This window comes from Halichoeres trimaculatus, unplaced genomic scaffold (assembly GCF_033239565.1).
Source record: "Halichoeres trimaculatus isolate MK-OKI-2021-1 unplaced genomic scaffold, fHalTri1.1 fHalTri1_scaffold_23, whole genome shotgun sequence".
Taxonomy (NCBI): Eukaryota; Metazoa; Chordata; class Actinopteri; order Labriformes; family Labridae; genus Halichoeres; species Halichoeres trimaculatus.
In genome coordinates, this window is record NW_027437201.1 from 2,936,413 (window position 1) to 2,957,621 (window position 21,209).

Below are 21,209 nucleotides of genomic sequence, written 5' to 3' on the forward strand. Positions count from 1 at the left end.
TCTTTGCATGGATCAAAGACAGGCTTTCAAACACACCAAACAAATCCGGAATAAACAACGCAGTTGCTGACTGTATTACACTACACAGGTGCCGCACACCAAAGGGCCCACGTGCTGAGCGCCTGTTTGGGTGGGGGGGAGCCGTGCAAAAATGGGCTACATCTGGCAGCAAAACAAGAGAGGAGAGAGGAAGAGAGACAAGGAGAGGGGAACAGGGAGAAGAAGAAAAAAGCAAAAGCACTGTCAAATGAACGACATTCGTCTCCCATTCATCACGTCCCTTTTTCCCCCCTTACACTGTAACTGACTCAAATGCGTCTCTTCCTGCCTTCATTAATTTCTAATCTGGGACGAGACAGATTGAAGGATACTCAGATTAAACAGTGCAGTCAGACAGTCACATGTGACAAATAGGGCAGATTAAAAGACTGAGTGCAGGTATTAATAACCATAAAAATACAAGCCCTCCCCCGTCGCCACCCCAGTAAGAAACAAGATAAACAGGAAGGGAGTTGTAGCGGAAATCTTCTGTTAAAGAGACAAATAAGCACATCTATCCATCTCTGTCAGGGTTGTGTGTTATTTTCTGGAATAAATGAGTGTGACAGGGACTGCTGGAGCAGAGTGTTTGTTTTTGATGGCAGGTGCATTATTGGAAAGGTTTGTAATGTGTGAAAAGATGGATGAGGTAGTTGGAGAAAGGCCTTGAGTGGTAGCTTAGCGGTAGGTAGCATTGAGCGATCATTACATCCACTCAGCGAGGGATTGTTTTACGAGACGACTGTGTGGTTTCTGAAGAGGACAGCGCACTTCTGTGGCTGTCTGGAGGAGAAAATGACACTGTTGGCTTCAGGAGTATGATGTGTTTTTGAATACTTACAGATGGTACAGAAAAAACAGTCTTATTGTGTCAAAACAAGACATAACGTCTGTGCAAAGCAGAATTTTAAACAAACCTCCAGATAAGTTAGTGCAATAACTGGGAAAACCTCAGACCATTTTTTGTTTTAGCTGCGTGAGCATTCTCCAAATTCCCTTTACTGTCTGGATTTACGCCTCAAAATTGAGTCATTAGAGGCCAATACAGGCCTCCCAGGGGAATGTTCAGTGTTAACAGTCTTTATCATGTGGTGTCCCTTCTATTATTCATTCTCTGTCATGTATCTACATTTACATCCATCTTGTTTGAGTCCTGTCGTCCAGTCACCCATGACAGACTTTATTAGTTACCAGGAGGAGGGCTGTTTTTGAAAACAACAACAAATGCTTGGTCAAAACGAAATTAACTGTCTACATGAGAAAAAAAAAAAAAAAATCACCCCTGTTGTGAAATTGTTAGGTTGGATTTTTTTGCACGGAGGCACATGTGATTTGAATATTAACTAATAATATTTTTATTCCAAAACAATGTTTTGAACTGCAAAATCACACTTTAAAAAACAAGCTAACAACCAGGACAAGAGTGTGTATTCCTCTAGATCAAAAATGCTCCAAAGCAGGAGAGGAGAAATCATTTATGGTTAATGCCCCTGACTTGTTGCTTGTTAGCGTATAAAATATTCCCCTCCTGTTTAAACAGCTATTAACAATTTAAATAACCCTGGCCCAGAGGCCTTGCTCCGACTCGCTTGCTGAAGATCCCCATCCCCCAAGGTCCATTTAACAAGCCTATTATTCCATTACAAGACCCTCACACCAGCAGCGCTAGAGCGCCTTCATCCAACTCAAACTAATGTAAATGTGAGACAGAATTAGTCCTGAAAAGTTGAAGGCAGAAATTAGGTCGAGGGGGAAATAAAGACTACATGAGGAATTAGAAAGACAGCTCTATTGAATCTCAACACTTCACTGTTTTTTTAATAATGAAGAGGTGAACAGAAAATACACTAACTGCACGATTAATTTTACTAGCAATAGATTCCAATGATTTTAATGAAAAGAAGGAATAATCCTGCTCAATCGTCTCCTCTGAGACGCTGTACCTGTGTGTCAGTGTCTGTGTCTGCCTCACACCCCCTGCTCTGCCTGTTTGTTGATGTATGGGCTGTTTCAGGATGTTTCCAGGTGGAGAGTAGGTGTGATTACATCAGCCATTCACAGTGCAAATGACTTTGCGTGTTGATAAGCGAGTGGAAGAAGCTAATTAGAGCAGCTACAACAGTGGACGTAGCACGGAAGAAGAAAAACAACCAAAGTGAAACAAAAGTCCAAACAGATAAAGCTTTTTCCTAAACGAGGGTGAAGCTTGGCTCCACTTTCATCGGGCAAAGGACGAAGAGTGACGTGAGTTAGCTTTCTGCTAACCAGGCATGTGTCAAATGCCTGTGATTAGCTTGTGCTAACATGTCAACTCAGATGCACAACTCCCAGTGGTTGCTGGGCTAGTGAGTGTGTTCACATAGCATTGATCGGAGATGGGACTGAGCCAAGGAGGAGCCCAGTTTGAATGTTTTAGATATCCTGGTACTTCTGTAAGTGCTTTCAGTAATCAAAAACTAAAATACAGTATGATCAATCTTGCTGCTGACTGCCTGATTTGCTTTTATAAGTCAAAATTGATCATTTGTAATAACTCCAGTCCCATCCACAACCAGCTAAAAACTCTTAATAAGTGCTTTGAGCAAATGATCCTGTCTGTTACAGCTGTTAGAAACTAAGATAAACTAAGATAAATTAATTAACCTTGCACAAAGAGACATGTTTCCAAGTTTATTTTCAATTAGCTACCTCTCTCATACCAAATGTAAGGGGATTCCTGTCTTTCAAGAAATCAGGAAATAAAAAGTGAAGTTTTTCCCTTTACTCCCATTATCGGAGTCCTCTAGTTTACTTCTATCCTGTTTCATTTCATACCCATTCAAAGTTCTGTGTGAAATATAAGAATCATAAACTACCCATTACCATCCAGCCAGGCTAAGAACAGCATCCAAAACCTCCGGCCTTATCCTCCACTGCCTCCAACTTTCTCCAGAGTGTGGACACATCTAATTGGAGGCATCATCTATTTTACAGCAGCTGTTTCAGAGCAGTTACACACTGTCATAAGGCTCTGTCTCCTTTTTCTGTGTCGCGGTTTTTGCCTTGCTCCCTCCGTCCCCAGAGCTGAAAGGGTACAAGACCTGACAGTGGTGCTGCTCTGAGGCTCGGCTCGGCTCCTTTTCATTAAGCAGTCGAGACCACTTTTTGAAGGTTACCACACACACTTGTATCCAGAGACAAGCCACACACTCCAACAAACGCGGTGTGGAAACCCATGGGAAGGTCGGATGGGAAGTGAGGAGGAGCCGATAAATGTTAGACCATACATTTTTCTCTCTCCCTATCACTCACACACACAGACACACACAGACACACACACTCACTCAGTGCTGAAGTCAACTTATCTGCCTGTGACTCCCAGGTGAATAAAGTTACCTGTCTTTGTACACTTCCAGAGAAGCTTTTTTTAAGGACTTCTCAAGTCTACAACCGCCTGGTGACACACTTTCATCACCTCCATCAAAGTTGTACCCACACTGGGATGTATTTGTAATGCTGAGCCCACAGGCCATGAGGCTAGCGCCTTCACACTGAGATAGAGCTAAAATATAAAGAGGTGCCAAATGCTGGGTCACAGGGGGGGCAGGTAGCATCAGGGGGGTTCAGCGATGTTATGACAGGTAACTTATAATAATAACAAACTCGACTGCATGTTGATCCAGATCTGTTACCACGCTGGATGGGCAGGATATAAAGTCACAGAGATTCCTCGCTTTCCATATCAGGGAGAAATGCTGTGGCATCACTTCGTCTTTTCTGATACAGACTCTGCTACCTGTCAATGAGTAGCCCTCTGATACAAGACTGATCAAATAAAACCACATTCTAGAGGTGGAAAAAAAAATCACTAACTTTTACTACCATTAAACTCGTACTTTACACCAGGGGTTTTAACGTTACTCAGAACAAGGACCCCCTTAATAATAAACAGATGGAGCAGGGACACCCTACTGTATACAGTGAATTGTGTTCTATATTTTAATGGGTCTATGATCATGTATAAATTATAAACTATCCAGATACTACCCAGATTTATATACCAGAGATAGACCGATATGAATTTTTCAGGGCTGATACCGATACTGATTATTTGTAGTCAAAGAGGCTGATAACCAATAATTGAAGCTGATATTAATTTGCAGTCAAAGTGAAAATATTGGTGTCCAAATTTTGAATAATACAAACTCAAACACTTAACTGCATTCAAATGCCTTCAAGCATATGTTAAATAAACAGCTCCCAGGCTCAGAAGCAGGTTTTATTAAGTTTAATAAAAATGTTAAAAAAAAAAAATAGCTAAAGTTTTCTACAGTAAATAAAGTTTTCCAAAATTTCAAAGCAGCTGCAGTAACTGTACTAACTGCACTGCTGATTGGCTGTTACCCAAGCCATGGCTCTGCTTGTAACCAATCAGATGATACTGTGGGTGGGACAGAGAGCTGAGCGGCTGCATCAGAGCTGCAACAACGCAGTTTTAAATTTGTTTCTTATCGACCGTAGGATTGCCGATATGGCGATATGCCTCAAAATGCCAAATATTGGCCCCAACGGTCTATCCCTATTATATACTTATAAAATACATAAATATTCAAACAGGATATTCTGAAACAAATGTTTGAAAACATAACAATTTGCCTAATTATCCAAAAATGTCGCGGACCTCCTAGGGGCCACAAACCCCCTGTTAAAGACCTCTGCTTTACACAAACAGTAAGTGTTCGTATCTTTAAGGGGATGCCTGAAACCAGCTGATTTTTTCAAAAGGCCAACCAAGTTTCAGTTTCGGATCAATTCAGCGCTACCTTGTGGCAGTTCCTACCTACAAGACAGTAGATGCCCAACCTGGACCAGTGATGCTTGATGGAACTCAGGTGCCAAAATCCATAACTGTTGAGATGTCACTGACAGACACTCTGGGGTGTAAGTATGTGGTTAGCCCCCACAATAGCTACGACACAGAGTCGACACAAAGCAGGCTTAATCGGAACAATTCTGGAACCATTTTTAGAACCTGTACAATACACCAATCAAATGTCATAATTCAGCAGTTCTCTGAAAAAAAGACTGTTTTTTTTCATGTGACTCTCACAAATTGCAACACATTGATTCTAAGAAGAAGTCTACTGTTAGTTACAGGCGGTAAATGTCAGCTATCATGGGTTTTCCACCAATAGCTTGATGTTTGGTTTCAAGGAATGGGAGTTTATATGAAGGTATGGGTTTACCAAGTTATGACAAATATAGTTTCATCATTCTTGGTGTATCTAAATCTTGTTTATGAGACACTGGTTCCTGTGACAGCATACAGGATGTGCAGTTTTGCAGGTGAAGCATCTTAAAAGCCTAAAACAGGTGCTTTTCTGAGCAAGGAGAAGTAGAGCGGTAAGGGTAGATCCTGACTTAGCCTGTACACCGGTGCTTCCTCTTGCATGTGTATGAGCGGTGCTGGGCAGTCAGGGTGGATTTCTGGGGCCTTTCTTCACTCCGCCAGGCTCTGTTTTATTCATCGCCTGCGCCCTGACCCCGCACAGCTCCTGTTCTGACAAATCACTTCTGATTAAGACAGATCTCTGTTAGTCAGCCACTCAACTTGGCCTATTCATCATTCCATAGAAAATATCCCTCTCCCCCGGTCCCCCGGCCCCCCCTCATCCTCCTGGCTCGTTTGCCTGTCCGTCAGACCGAAGCAAGGCGCAAAAAAAATTTCCGCCGCTGTTTTAAATGGCTGATTATAGACAATTGGTGGATGGAGAGACGTAAGAGCGTCTTATGGGTGATAAGACGCGGGTTTAATGGGTATAAATGACCGGGCCTGTAGGAGAGCAGCTGGTAATAGAACCATTTGTTTAAAGCTGAGCCGGGGTGGAGGGATTGAAAGCTGCATTTTCCTTCCATTTGAGCTCCCCCTCCCCTTTTCCCTTCACCTCAGCCTCAAAGTCAAATTCTCAGATCAGCAGATTTACATTTCTTTTAAACTGCAAAGTCCCCTTCACCCTCATTCAATGAGAATTGATGAGGCTTGGTAAAGAACAGTTTGTTTTGCATTTATGAAATCACCCACACCTACACGTCCCCATGGACACAGCTGCACACACTTAAAACCAGTCCTGGTGTATTACAGTTGGAGTTAGGAACAATGAAAACAGAATGTTTGTGGAAAGTTTAATTACAGGTACAGTCAGACGTCTTAAAGCATTCATATGCAAAGTTACACTGTAATAAACAGCAAACTCCGCGTGCTGTGCCAAAGATTTCTGACAGCCATAAAGCCATTGTGTTAAAATCTCTAACAAACCAGATTAAATTAACCTGAACGAGAACCCGAGGGCTGAGAAGCAGGAGGGGTGAGCGCAGAATGAGGGTTCCTACAAGCAAATTGCCTGGACTTAATCAAGCAGTCTTACTGAACCATCCAAATGAAAACTAATGGACTTGTGTGCTTGCTGTGATTGCCCCACGTGCAACAATGTGCGGGCAGCAGCCCTGCTTTCTGAGGTCCTCAATTAAAACCCAGGAAATTTCTACAGACGACTGGTCAGCCCGTACACCTTCTTCTTCTGTGTGCATCCTGATTGGCCGATTGTTCAGCGGACTTATTAATTCCATTTCCAGTGATGGAAACATGATTTTTTATGTGTTGATTAAACTTGGTCAAAATTGTAAAAAATGTATGAAGTGAAGAATTAAAACTCATATTGGAATGAGCTAATTCGTGTATGCATTATTCATGGTGCTGACATTTGTGTCACACAATTGTTCTGGTCACACTGCAGCTAAAACGTACAAAATAAAAGCACATGAATGGAAATAAAAAACACTAGTGCCTCAAACTTTATTCAGCTATAGTCAACCTAATTAAAGAAACAATAGTTTAAGTGCTATAGTATGGTACTTACATAATTAGATTTTATTAACAAGTGTATAAATAATGAGAGTCCGGAAATTACCGTCACTGTAATAACTTAATGGCTATATCTAAGCTAAAGGTCAAAGTAGAAGAGCTTCCTGTGAGGAGAGGGAAAAAATGGGCAAATTTGAGCTCATCCACTGATGTAAAAACCAGGCAGATTAGTGGAAAACAACATGTCAGCTGGTCCTAATCAAACACAACATCTGATTTAACAACCCCCGGTGGAACTGACAGAGGAGAAAAGTTTGCCAGTTTGTCGGAAATGGACTGAAGGAGGGATGCACGGAGGAGGAGGAGGAGGAGGCAGGAAGAAAGAGAAAACTTGACGTTCCTCTGGTTCGTTTTCAACAGTTTAGGAGCGTTAATCATCACATTACTGTTGATTAAAGGCTTTCACGTCTCTAATCAGAACGTTGACAGGCAGATCAAAGAGCGAAACACAAATTTCTTGCCTTTTAATTATCTGTACAACACCACACCTCGGGCAGCTCTTCCCCTGCCTATCTCCTCAAACTCAGCAAAAGACTGCGAAAGGAAGATCTAACACTCCACAACAGTTCATTATCCAATAAAATGAGAGATTTAGGGGGGAGAGAAAACACACACACACACACACACACGTATAATTACACACACCCGCACACAAAGCTTTAAGGCTTTATGATTAGTGGAGACCTGGGGGAGGCCTGCAGTCTTCTTTATTAACATGTCCCGAATTGGAACACCTTAATTATGTTTGTCAAAATCGGACTTGGCGTCAAGCTCATTTGCATGTTTTGACAAGGCCTGTTGGGAGCCCCCCACCCTCCGCGTTTTTCTTCACAGCGCTAGGAGTATTTAGCGCTTTTCAACACCTACTGATAATAGGGTTTTGTTGCTAAATGAATGAAATAACTTGTTAAATGTGCTTGTTGGATTTGCCCACCCAGCCCCTACTGTTTGTGAGTTAAAGTTAGAACTGATGAAAACATCGAGTGAAGTGAACACAAAGGAGTCTCTACAGTGTCTCGATCAATGCTTGATCACCGCGCCTGTTCAGAACTGATGAGGATGTGACGCCTCGCACAGCCTGACTGTTCCTGCCCAGCTGTTCCCTGTCAAGTGGTTTGCACATGAAAAATAGGTACTACTTTTAGAAAATATTTGGCATCACTTTGGAGGTTCTCACATGTTCCTCAGCACATTCTTCCCCACAACAGATTGCTACCTGACTCAAGATCACGTCTGATTTGAATATAAGAAAGCAACAGACCGCTCCCTCCCTTCCCCCATTAGCTGCGAACTAAATGAATCCTCGTTACGTCGATGATATGTAAAACAAGTATGGTCGAAAACAAACAAACAATCTGTGGGGACACGGGAATGTCGGCAGCAATTTAGCATCGGAGGAAAAGGAGGGCATGAAAGCAAGACTTCAAACATTAGCCTGAATGGAAGGCGCAGGCCATTAGAAGTGGTTGCACTGACAGGATCTGACAGTTGGAAACACTTAAAGATTATTTTCCTCAAACTTTGAATTCATTAATACTCATGAGCTGGGGAAGGGCTCCAAAAAGCAGAGCAAAGAGAAGGAGGGAGAGAACTGGGCTCAGCGCTGAAACTGGCTGAGGAGTGACAGGTTGCAACACTGAGGCCAGATCAGTGTCTGTGAATGAAACCACTTTTCATGGTTCCATAATAAGCATTGTTTCTAGTTTCCTGGTTACATCTGTTCTGCTTCATCTCTCCTCAATGAAATGTAATTTTGGACCAAAAGGCCCTGTTCTTACCACTTTAAAATCCAGCACGTTATCAATGAATGCAAATCAATGACTGATAATTTTCCAAGAGGAAAAAAAGGCTCAGTGCAGAATGAGCTAACCTAACAACAAAGTCTTGTGTATGTTTTGTTCATCCTGGTCTCGTCCAAACGCTCTTTTGTTAGTCTTGGGAATAGTTGTTTTTTTGAGCATGAGAACCTTTGGAGCTTCTGATCGGTCTATAATTGGGGACTACATGAAAAAAACAAGGCAATGGCAAGAATGTCAGGATACAATAGGCATCACAATGAATGTGTCACAATACAATATGTGATTTAACATAATATATGTGATATACTCCGTATAATATGCAATATATGATATACAATGTAGAATATTCTGATTTTCCCTTCAGGGATTAAGAAAGTACATTCTATTCTATTCTACTCTATTCTTTAAAACATATGATATATAATAAACAATATAAAATAAAAAAGTGCACATTCAGTATTAAGTTATTCCTGAGAATGTGATTGGCAGAGCAGCGATAGGGGCGGGTCTTCCAGCTCAAGGAGCTAAGAGTGTATGCTGAGTGAGCCTGTGTGCAGGGGAAGAGAGCTGCTGTGTTGCTGTGTCAATTTCTGACTGAAATAAAACATCTTTGGCCTCTGTGTGTCCACGGATGTCTGTTCAAAGACAATAACAGGAGGAAAAAATAAATATTAAGAGATAATTACTTAAAAGTAAAAAAAAATGCCTAATTTACAAAAAATGTCACAGAGCCCCTGCAGTGCCTCCATGGACCCCTAGGGGCAGGAACCATGTTGAAGAACCTCTGCTTTATGGGACACTATTAACAATACAATATAGAAGGATATAATATATAAAATGATGAAATATAGTTCTACATGATAAAGACTACACAATATGATATAGGAAACTATATACCAGAGGTAGGCAACCTCTTTCATGACTCGTGCAACTTTAAAATACACTCATGCCCAAAGTGCAAGTCTCCTTGAATGGTTTTCCATGCTTAGTTATGCAGTGACAAATACTATAACTTCCTTCCATTGCCTGTTATTTAACAGTACAGGAAGTTTTGAATGTGTTGCTTTGTTTCGCACACTTTGATAACACTGTTTTGACGCTAAATAAATGTGGTTGCGAGCTAGCAGACTAATATCCCAAGAGATTTGCGGTGACGCACTTGCAAGACACATTTCCAAATTTGTAACGTCAATGGTTTAGTTGTATTATTTAAAGTTATTTGTTAAATTTTTACATAAGAAGATTTATAGTGTGCTCAACTTTGTGTGTTAAATAGAATATGACACAATAGTTTCATAATCTATGTCATTTATCTATTTATTTTGTCCTCTGTCTCATTGTAATTATTCGTTGCGTGCCCTAGGTTGCCTACCCTAGGTTGCCTACCCTAGGTTGCCTACCCTTGCTATATACAATGCAACAAACAATAGGATACTATTTACAATACGATTCACAATACCACAAATATGCTACAATATGCTATGCTAGGATATACAAGCACAGTGTTGTCAGAATACCAGAATTTCAAACTTTAAGATAGAGTATGTTTTTATAATAATTTCTGATGCTGTGGAAATATAAGATTGAGGGGTGGGGGTGGGCAACTGTATTTAGTACAAGAAGAATTCAGGGTTTTTAAATGCGTAATTGATAGTTAATACTTCCAAAGATTGATTGCAGATCCCCAGTTTCACTGATTTCTCTCATTTCACTCAACCAGCATTGATCTTTGAACAGTGACATCTACAGGTGTGGAGGTTACTTATATCAAAATAATAATAATAATAATAATAATAAAAAACATTGTTCTTTATTCATGTGGTGTTCTCATATAAGAGGTAACTTAATTTAATCTTAAGAAATGTAATACAGTATCATAAAAGCAAATTCATAAATGATTTTCTTCAGTTTACTACTTATTTTAGAACTTTTTTATTTGAAACAAATATGACCTACCTACACACCACCTTCATCACAATAATGCATTTCCCCCATAAAACTGCCAAAAACGAATTATGGTTTTTTGTTTTTCATTTATCGTCATTTTTTCCCGGATAATGCTACAGAGCTTATATTGTTCTTGCATATCAGAGCTTTAAATGTTGTTAAATTTAAACAGAGAAGAATGCTCCTTCTATCTGACATGGACTGGAGATGTGAATTTAAAGAGCTTCTTTCTTGTACCATAGAAACACGTTTTATGTTTGTTATAGAGACATTCACTGTAACACTTCTGCAAAGATGATAAATCAAATTCTCTTTTCGCAAATCTAAGGTGCTCTGACAGTTTCCTTTGAGCCAGCAACAGTTGGAGCTTGTTATCAGAACACTGCCACATTGTGTCTGCTCCGACAGACAGCACAAACACAAGTTTGTCTTTTACTTTAGGGTAATACCATCACACTTCCCTGCCCTGGTTAAAGGAAAATAATACTGCTATTATAGGGGGAATACGAGGCACAGAGGGCACTCACAAAAGAGAGACACATCATGCGCCTCATTTAACAATGACCGGGGCCACAGCGTTGAAGGCAGATTATTGTCAGCTTCCACTGTGAAAACACACAACATGGCACGGCATGTCAGGGCACGCCAAAGGCTATCACATACAGCGGACATTGTGGATTACGCTTACTTGTCGTTGTACCTTCGCAACAAAACAACAGTTATGATGAATTCTGTGCTTTCCTCAGTGAAAGAGCATCAGTGGAAACTGAGTTGAATGCCAGTTCAAAGATTTAGTTTGGGTGATTACCAGGGAGGACTGCGTGAGGACATTTTGTACGGCTAAAGGAAGAGGAAAAAGAACATGGCAACAAAAGCCAAAAAGTTCAATCGAGCATTTTTTGCAGAGCACACAGTGAAACGAGGATCTGTCTGGTTGTTTTGGTTTTGCATATTGCATAACTTGAAATCCTGACACTTCAGCACTAAGATGACTAAAATATTATCTCATCTCAAGCAGACATACAAGTAACAGCACATGTGTTGAATTCCTATAGGTGTCTGTCAACTGACATAAATGTAACACAACCCTGAGCATCACGGCCGGGGTGACAAGACGTCTCCTGTTCCTCAACATGAACTGAAACACCCACCCTGCCTGCCACCGGCTCCCACGCTAATGAAGCATATCTAAGTTTTGAGACATGGCAGAACTAATTTAATCTACCTTCTGAGGGGCCTTAGCGCCATCAAATTAATTATTCATAAAGGACATGATATTATAACTCAATTGTCAACTCAGTCACTGGCCCTTTTTTTCCAACCTCCCCTTGCCTGTCGCTCCCTTTTGTCTTGGACTCTTTCTTTTCAAGAAACTCCTTCACTATTAATCTATAACCGAGCAATACTCATTGTCATTGTGGCTGCCGAATGAAATCATTTCCTTTTTTGTTTTGTTGAAGTTTGCAGACGAAGGTGACAATAGGGTAGGGGAGAGTTTCTACGATTGGCGCTGCTCCCTGAGGGGTTTGCAGTAGTCGTAGAAAAAAAAAAGAAAGACGCACAGAGAGAGTCATCATGTCTGTGATAACACAACCTTAAATGTGTTTTATTTTCCCTTCATGAATAATGTATGCCATCTGGCAAAGCTAATCTTGCCGTAGCGTTACGTAGACAGGTTGGCCAACAGGAGGGAGGACAAAATTTCTTCTACACGCAGTGGTTCTTTTAGCCACGTGTCATTTTCTCGGCAGGGGTAGCGCGCTGGAATGCAACCCTGTCATGAGTGACAGGAACAGCAGCAGCAGCCAGGCATGTCTACAACACCCTATAGAGGGAAACTAATACTAATATGCTGATTCCTCATATAAGTGTGTGTCTCTGTGCTCTGAGAGAACCAGCATGAGGTCCACACAGCCAGGCAACAGAGAGCAAAAAATATCCCAGAACAACTCCCAATTTATCTGTTTCAAAGGAATATCTATGGGTAAGTAGAGACTCTGATCACAGAAAATAGAGGATCAATCCACGTCAAAGAACATTTGAAAGTACAAATTTCCCCACTGCTTCATACATACACATGCAGACGCACAAACACACAACATGAGTTTGGACAAGCTCTGCAGCTGCTGGAAGAACAGGTACACACTACTTTAAGAATTCATCGCTTGAAGGACTGCGAGCACACTCGTGGCAACTTTTTTTGGATGGACCAGCGCGTGGCAACAGACAAGGCTGGCAAACACCCAAACACTTCTTTTGCCCTGCACTTGACTCTTGACAAGCCGAGGCCTGCGATACCTGTTGGCATGGCTCTTCTACACAGGTTTTGTATCATTTGAGACTGCTGAATAAAAGTGAACACTGTCCACCCTTCGTTGTGCAAAATAACATTTGTACGTAGGCAGCCAATGAGGTGCCTGATGCTGGCCAAAGTCCAGAATCAAGCCACTCCGAGCCCCTCATGCAGTTAACTTTTCAGGTACATGGTTAAAAAGAGCCAACAGGGCAAGTTTGGTCCAGAAACTCCTGAGTAAACCAGTCTGAGGCTTGTTTGGTTTGTTTAATTTCATACTCTTTGGGCACTTGGTTAATCTTTTAAGACTTGAGTTTTTGACTGATGTGCTTTTTTTAGATCACCTTGCTATCTGGGATAAGTCAGACCTAAAAAGTATAATAACTAAACTTTCATTGTACAGGAAGTTTGATTATTTGTGTGATGAGTTCGCTATAAGTTGCTTGATATTAGTGTTTTTTTGTCACCGAAATGGGTGTAGTGTTGTGATTTTACCAAAAGATGTTGTGGGCAGTGTCCCTAAATGTGGCTAATAGGTCAAAGTTTGAAAAGATGAAGTCTCGTGGTTCTGAGAAGCAGAAATATAACATCCATGTGGATGATGTGGATGCTGGGTTTTAAGAGGTTAATAGGCTATTTGACCTGTGTGGGGTGTAGAGGAAAAACTTTGAGCTTGGTTTTATCAAATCCAATCTTATTTCAGAAGGTGTGGTTCATGATCCATCAGTGTAGTTGTGAAAACTAACTGGTAAAAGCAGCAAGGATTCTGACAGGAAGCTGCATGTTGAGTTAGAGTTTTTGAAATCCTCTAAAAGTTAGTCAGAAAGAGGAAATTCAATGGCAGAACATTTCCAGCAAACATGATCTGCATTGGAGATGAGATTTGTTTCAGTGCAGCTATCACTGCGACATGAGCGGTGACAGTGGGCAGCCTTCGCATGCTCCTTCCCCTGATTGTAATTGAGGCCGACGCGTGACAGCCCCCCATGTGCCCCCTCTGCAGCGGCCCGGAGCAGAGGGCGTGCTGACTGAGGACGCACCGGAGATGGTGGCACAGGGTCCTGGCCTGGCACGGCCATGGCACGGTACCCTTAGGGGCGCTGACCCTCCCCTCCTCTCAACCCACCACAACTTTGGCTGTCTCACCTCTGTCACCGGGCATCTCAGAGGCTAACGAGAGGGCAGCCCAGACTGCTTAACAATTCCACCACATCCGTTGGCTGGGTATGCAAGCAGCTCCTCTTTTTTTCCCTCTCTTCCCTCAGCGTTCCTCCCCCCTCTCGCTCTGAGACCTTTGGTGAAATAAGTGTCAGCCTGAGGAGACAGGCACTCATCAACACTTTATACCTGGGAGGTATATTAATGCTGTGATGGTTTCCCGGAAGAAGGAGGAAGAAAAAAAGCTTTGTCCTCGTAGAGGGAGATAAAGGACAAAGCCTTGGACAACTTTGGAGGCTGTTAACTTTGCCGGTATTCACAGGGATGTAATGTGAAAGGCGTTAAAGTGCAGGGCAGAAAATGATCTCATGTATAGCAGCATCTACAAAGCCCATTACTTGGTTATGTATTTTTTTATTTATGGAATCTATAAAAAGTTTTCTGTGCCTCGTAAGTAACTAAGAAAGATGTGAATTACATCATGTTTGAGAGAGAGCAGGAGTTTCATGGAGAGGAAAAGAAAAAGAGTTAGTTTCTCTGTACAGATGCTCCCCACCAAGATCCGAGTTACAAATGAAACTTCACTTCCACAACAAGTGGAGCTGGAACCCTACAGGGGCCTTCTGGTATCCAGTCGGAGATACATAATTAAAGGAACACGGAGTGGGAGCGTGTTATTACCAATGTTTTCATTAGGCCAAGTTAACACATTGGTTTCCCCACAGACCTCTAGACAACAGGCAAGGAAGTGGAAGGAATAGGATGCTGCCTCTTTGGGGTCTGAAATTCTGCTCAAGAACGGCTCACACTGGTGCTGGTTCTGCATCTTCCCATCCTGACTGGTGCGGTTCTTCATTAAAAAAAAAAAAAAAAAAACATTTAATTTTGACATCAGAGGTAGGAGAGAGCATGCACAGGCCCTGCTTTTTCATGATATTTTTACTCCTTTTCCCCAACATCCAGGCTTAAATTAGCCAGGATTTTTAAGATCAGGGGCTGTTTTTTAGGCTATGAAAAATGGATTAAATGAAGAGGAAGTCTGGCCTAATGAGCTCCCTGGGCTACGGAGCAGCAGGGACCGTAAGGGGAAAGAAGGGAGTCGAGGCAAGCCTTTGAGGAAGAAGGGGGCCGCAGCCATGCCCAAAGTGTGCCAGCTTCCCCTCGCTTTAGCGCCAATGGCACAGACGGCACCTGGGCAAAGCCTGGCCACCCTTGTCCCGTGCCAAAGGAGAACAGAGGAAGAGCAGGAAGTTTGTGTTGAACCTGAAAACTTCTATCAGCCATCTTGTTTTTCTCTGAGCCATATTTATACATATATGTCCTTTGTAGGTTTTTCTTTTCTTTTTGCTGATGGTTCAAGTCCTTGAAAATGTGCTCTTTATTGTGCGTCAGTCTTTACATTCCCTGTAACACAACAGAAACTATAGATATGAGGCATAAAGCAGAGCTCATCTGCTGTGGCTCTGTCACAACAGAGCAGGAGACAAATAGTTGAAAAGAGAAACATAAACACATTAACAATAGAGAATATATATATCTGTCATTTTTGATTCTGAGTATGTTAAACACTTTTTCATTTTAGCCACACAACATATGACTAAAATGCCTGACACAAAACAGCTTCAGTGTAACTGGAGGAGTTTTTTGAAATGATTGAAATTTACACTGATGCCTCTTTGTAACAGAGAAAAGCTACAAAAACAAAAGGAGATAGAGCTAACAGTCAAAGAAAGCAGATTTGATTTGTTTTATCCGAAGAAGACAGCCAGACTTATAATTTCTCTTAAAATTGGTTCAATGTTAAATGTAATGTGACTTGTGCTTGCTCTCATATGGAAATGCTATTTTCAGTTTTTAGAAATGTGTAGTTCCAAAGTGTTACTTTTACTCTGTTTTTTTTTTTTTTTTTAAATAAATTCTACCCTTTTTGTTGGTTTGGTTTGTTTTATTTTGTTCCTCTAAGCTCGCTTACTTTAACATCTGGCCAAAGACAACAAATCTACAACTCTGGTATGTTTACAGAAATACTAAATAATATGCATTATCTGTGCAAGTAAAGGAATTTAATGACATCAGTTTAGCAAAAGAGATAAGAAATCAATCTTTGTCTACAGGAGGCGCCAGACTCAACTCAAACAACAACAAAAAATCCTCACAGTTATTCACTATGGTGAATGAAACTTTATATAAAGAGTCTGTGAGGAGGATCTGTTTTAATTGGACTGTAGTGACACCTTTTGGCCCTAAGTCTCTTAACAAGGCGTGTGTTTGCTTAGGAAATGAATGGAGATCAGATCTTTTTGACTCTACTTTCCTCCAACTTCAGTCTAACTTTTTACCAGATACAACACCACAAAGTAGGCAGAGCTGCACCATGAAATGTCACAACATGCAAACTTTGTCAGTTTGTACCGTAGTTTAGTAGCCAGCTATATTTAGCTCTACTCACAGCCCAATGCTCTGAGACGTGTCTGTAACGTGTAATGTTAGTGAATCCTGGTTATGTCCTGCCAGTCATCTACCAAGCAGAGCTAATGTAACCTCACTCTTCATTTTATTGGTAGACTCTCAAGTTTGAACAGACCACTGCAGAATAACTGCTGACTGTGGGTTGGAGTCAACATTAGCAAAAAAGTTTAGCCCTTTAGCCTTTAGCTGGTGTGTTTTGGCCTTTAGCTCGTGCTCTTTCTCTCTCCTGTTTATCTTTCTTCTGCTCTTCTGTCCTTTTTCTGTCTGACAGTTAGGCTCCAGTGTCCACCATCACTACAAAATTAATCACAGAAATCATTTTCAGCAGAAAGAAAAAAAAACAGATCTCTCTTCTCACTACTAAACTTCATCAGCTGGCATGGTGTTAAGAATGCTGAGAAATAATATTCTGAAATAACCTATATTGGTGCTGATAATCCCATTTTAAAATGTGGGTTATGATCAGGCATATATCAAGAAGGGAGACCTTTTCAAGACCACTTAGAAACTCCTAACAACACTTTTAATTCCTAGTTGACTGAACTGTAATAATGGTAAAAGCTTACCACCATTTTTATTATCTTTTTTTATTTGTAAATACTTTTATCCATTAATCTAGTCAGTAAACTTAGTTCTGATTGTGATATTAAAAATCATACTTCTTTACAATTTGACATTTTTGTATGGATCCCAACATTACATGATTCAAGTTCAATTTTTTTTTGCACTCGCACGTCTGCATTCAACTGTTTGTTTAAGTGTTTTTTTCTTTATCTAAGCACAAAGCCTGGATGAGAAAACGTTGGTGAATGAATCTTTATAACTTTGTGTGTGTGGATTTCAAGAAAAAAATAAAGCCCACTGACTTTAGAGTCAGGGATTTCACGATGATATTTTACAAAGATTTGAAAAGGGAGAAGTAACTATTGTGGATCTGTATTTATCTGATAACACTGTGCATGTGTGTGTCTCTCTGTTTTGGTACTTTTGACCCAGATGAATGCACTGCAACTGTTCAGTATAAGAATATATTTTGAACTAACACTATAAATCTTAGGCCATGTGAATGCAGCACACAAGCTAAAAATCCATCTTGGGAGATGTAATTTTCCTAATTTCTTTTATTTTATGGCTTTCAAGAATTAAGTGATGGTTTTCAGAATGAAGAAATGGATTAAAAAATGGTACCTATAAAATTACTGGTCAAAATAAAGTCAGGGGAGTTGTGCAAAGATTCTAATTTAAGATAGGAAGATGAATAGTTCCTGGTGGTCATATTTTCAAAGTAAAGAAATCTTTTCATCATTTCATTTTTCACATATTGGCCAGTTTGCTTTGGCAAAAAGACACCAGGCCAGGCAGGTTGCCAGAGACCATGGGACCCATCGGGACAGGCCGATCCTTTATGCCAAAAGAATGTCAACAGCTGTCCAAAGCAGGGAAAAGAGGAGGAGGGCTCTGTGGAGGAGCAGGGGGGACAGAGGGGAAGGAGCGGACACAGGAAGGAATTACACTGGCAGGTAAAGGCATCTGGACGCCAGCCAGCGTAGAGTACGAGAGGGAAGAGAGGACTAAATAAGGGGAGGAAAAGATCCTTCACTCACCTTTAAGAGATACAAGTCAAAGAAAAAAGAGAACAACAGCTATGAGAGAGGACAGGAAGGGAAAGGGAAGGGGAGGGGGGTAGCTGGCACATTCTTCAGCTACTTTTCCTGACAGCGATTAGAACCTGTCAGAGCCTCTCAACCTGCCACTCCTCTGCACTCATAGGAGGCCTGTCATTACAAATAGCCCAGATTAAAATACCACGCTCCTGGGGCAACAGGCCTTGACCCCCCTGCCTACCCCACATTGCCTCATGTCTGCCCACACAGTCACCCACGCTGTTGAAAAGGAGGGAGGGGGACATGGTGAGGGGGAGAGATGCTAAGAAGACAAAAAAAAACAGGCGGGAATAGATAAGGCGCCTCAGAAAAGACAGAATAAAGCACGGAGGAATTGGAAATTCCTTGGTAAGAAATAGTGCAAGACATGTCATGATGGCCCTGTTTATTTCATCATGTAGTGCACAGTAATACGCCGAGTCCCAAAGTGTTGTCAATTGTTAGAATAATTTGCAGGACTCACCAAAAGTGGTTCAGAGGAGAACAATCAGTCAACGAGAGGCCACCAACGCTTACTGATGTGCACAAGGAGTGAAGGCTAGCCTGTGTGTTCTGATTCAAGAGAAGAAGAAGAGGAGCTTAAATTGCTCGCGTAGGAGGGCTGCACACCAGTCAAGGTGCCGATACCGACCCCTGTCCGCTGCTAAAAGTGGCTACAGTGAGCAGAAGTGGACCACACAGCAGCTGAAGAAAAGAAGAGCAACACAACAAAAGGTTCAAGGTGTTGACTTGGTCTCAGAATTTCCCAGATCTCAATCCAACGGATCATCAGTGGGATGTGCTGGAAGGCCAAGTCGGATTCATGGAGGCCTGACCTCGCAGCTTACAGGACTTCATGATGTGCTGCCAAAGTTTAGGTCTAGAGGAGTACGTGGCTTTCTGGGTCAGGTCTGTTGTTTTCCTGACCTGACAAAGGTTGGCTGATCAGTGTGTGTTAGTAATTTGGAATTGAACCTCAGACTGAGTAAAACACAAATGTAGCCTCAGTGATGTCACACATTGGTTTCTGAGGAGGCATTTAAAAACCCTTAAGATGATGCCATTTTGGAAATGCCGACTCCAAATAACTCCTGACCAGAGCTACCTGACAAACTGCTGCTCTCACACAACTCCTCCAACCAATCAGTCAAAGCAAACATGGCCCTTATCATACCTAACTATGCAAAACTCCTTACTCAGGGTGGGTTATGATTATAAAGTATTCAAATAATCATGGATCTTTCCTACAAATGTGTTAATGCAAATAGCTCTCCTCTGTATAATAACTTTTTCCTCCTGTTTTGTAACATGGCTCCATAAGGTTGTAATGTGGTCCTCCTGCCAGACGGCGGCTGTATCACTTAGGTAAGCCGTCTGCTAATCCCATTAAATAACAGAACATAACAGAACAGAACATATACAAAAAGCACAGTGCATTAACCCTTTACTGACTCCACTTTGTATTGAGGCCATAGTTTCATATTTAGCAGAAAGACTTTATTGCAATACAGGTTGAATTTACAATTTCTACGCCCTAATTTGCATTTGGGGAATACTGATAGTTGCCAAAAGATGCTAGAGACTATCGAATAGCAGCTCTGGATTGAAACGTCCATCATAATAAATGTTTTTTAAATTTGGGAGGCACCAGGTAAGGGTCCAATACGGCCCCAACCCACCAAGCAAAGAAACGTTTCAAAGGACGTCCTCTCAACGCCAACTACTCAACGACGTCTGACTTAGGTCCCCTAAAGGTGCAGACTGTTCCTGTAGCTTCATGTGGTTTCCTCAGCAGCAGATGGTAACTTTAAATACCAACAAAGGAGTTATACATTTCTACTTCACAGCTGCTGCTGAGCCAAATAAGGCTACAGGAAAATTAGCCTTTACAGGAAAACACATCACCATATTAGAATGGAAAAACAGGAAACAAACAAAATTTTACTTTGATTAAAAACTAATATTTAAGATATGACAACCAAAATTGATGTTAGGAGGACATCCTTTGAATGTCTCTTTGCTCAGTGGGCTCACTCACTCACTCACTCCCTCCTGCTTAGACATTCTCTTGGCGTCCAAAAAGTTGACATTCAAATGTTGAACTGCATACTGATGTCCAAGTGGGGTCATGGTTAGATATCCAGATAGTGGACCTAATTTGAATATTGTGTAGATGTCCAGAATTGGTCTTGGACCAACAGACATGATATAGACTTGATCTGCACGTCTATCAGACGTCTAATGTTCAGTAGGAAAGCTAGATCTGGTATCGTCAGCAAAGAAACAATCCACCGGGCAGAACCATAGAGCTCTTCTATACATTACAAGTTAGAAAAGCCTGAAGCCTGAACAACATTCTTCATCTTAGATTGAGAAATAAAAAATGGTAACGGATCGAGCTTAGAATCAATATCAGCCAATGCAAACGCCAAGGTAGCGGTATCATGGATTAATAAGTTGGATCGGTGCACCCCCAATATAAAACAATTTAACTGTCATAAATGAAGAAATGAGCTCTTAATATCAAAACAATTTATGACCCAGGCTGTAAACATGCAAACTGCTGAATAAGTTATTGTTTTAATATCTCTAGTAGGGGTTCTTAAACTTTTGTAGCCAGGCTCAAGTGGACTCTGCACGGACTGCAGTTTTTAACAAATCCACTTTGGCTTCATTTTTTCCGAGGTTCCTTTTGGACTTAATGAGGTATCACGCAACCACTCTTCTTCAAATTAAGGAGATTTTTTCTAACTGTCCATATTACTCGAATTGATACAAATGGAGACAGACCAATGTTTTTTTCAGGGCCGATACTGATACTGATTATCAGTAGTCAGAGTAGCCAATAACCGATATTTGGGGCCGATGTTCATTTGCAGTAAAAGTGAAAATATTGACGTCAAAACTTGGGAGAATACAAACTCCAACACTTAACTTTGTTTGAATACCTTCAGGAATAT

At 41.2% G+C, this 21,209-nt stretch overlaps 1 protein-coding gene across 4 annotated transcripts in view; it reads right to left on the bottom strand.

The window, feature by feature from the left end:
• vti1a (vesicle transport through interaction with t-SNAREs 1A) overlaps positions 1–21,209 on the bottom strand; it is a 160,230-nt gene that overhangs the window by 64,706 nt on the left and 74,315 nt on the right. The gene's annotated exons all lie outside the window — the stretch shown is intronic.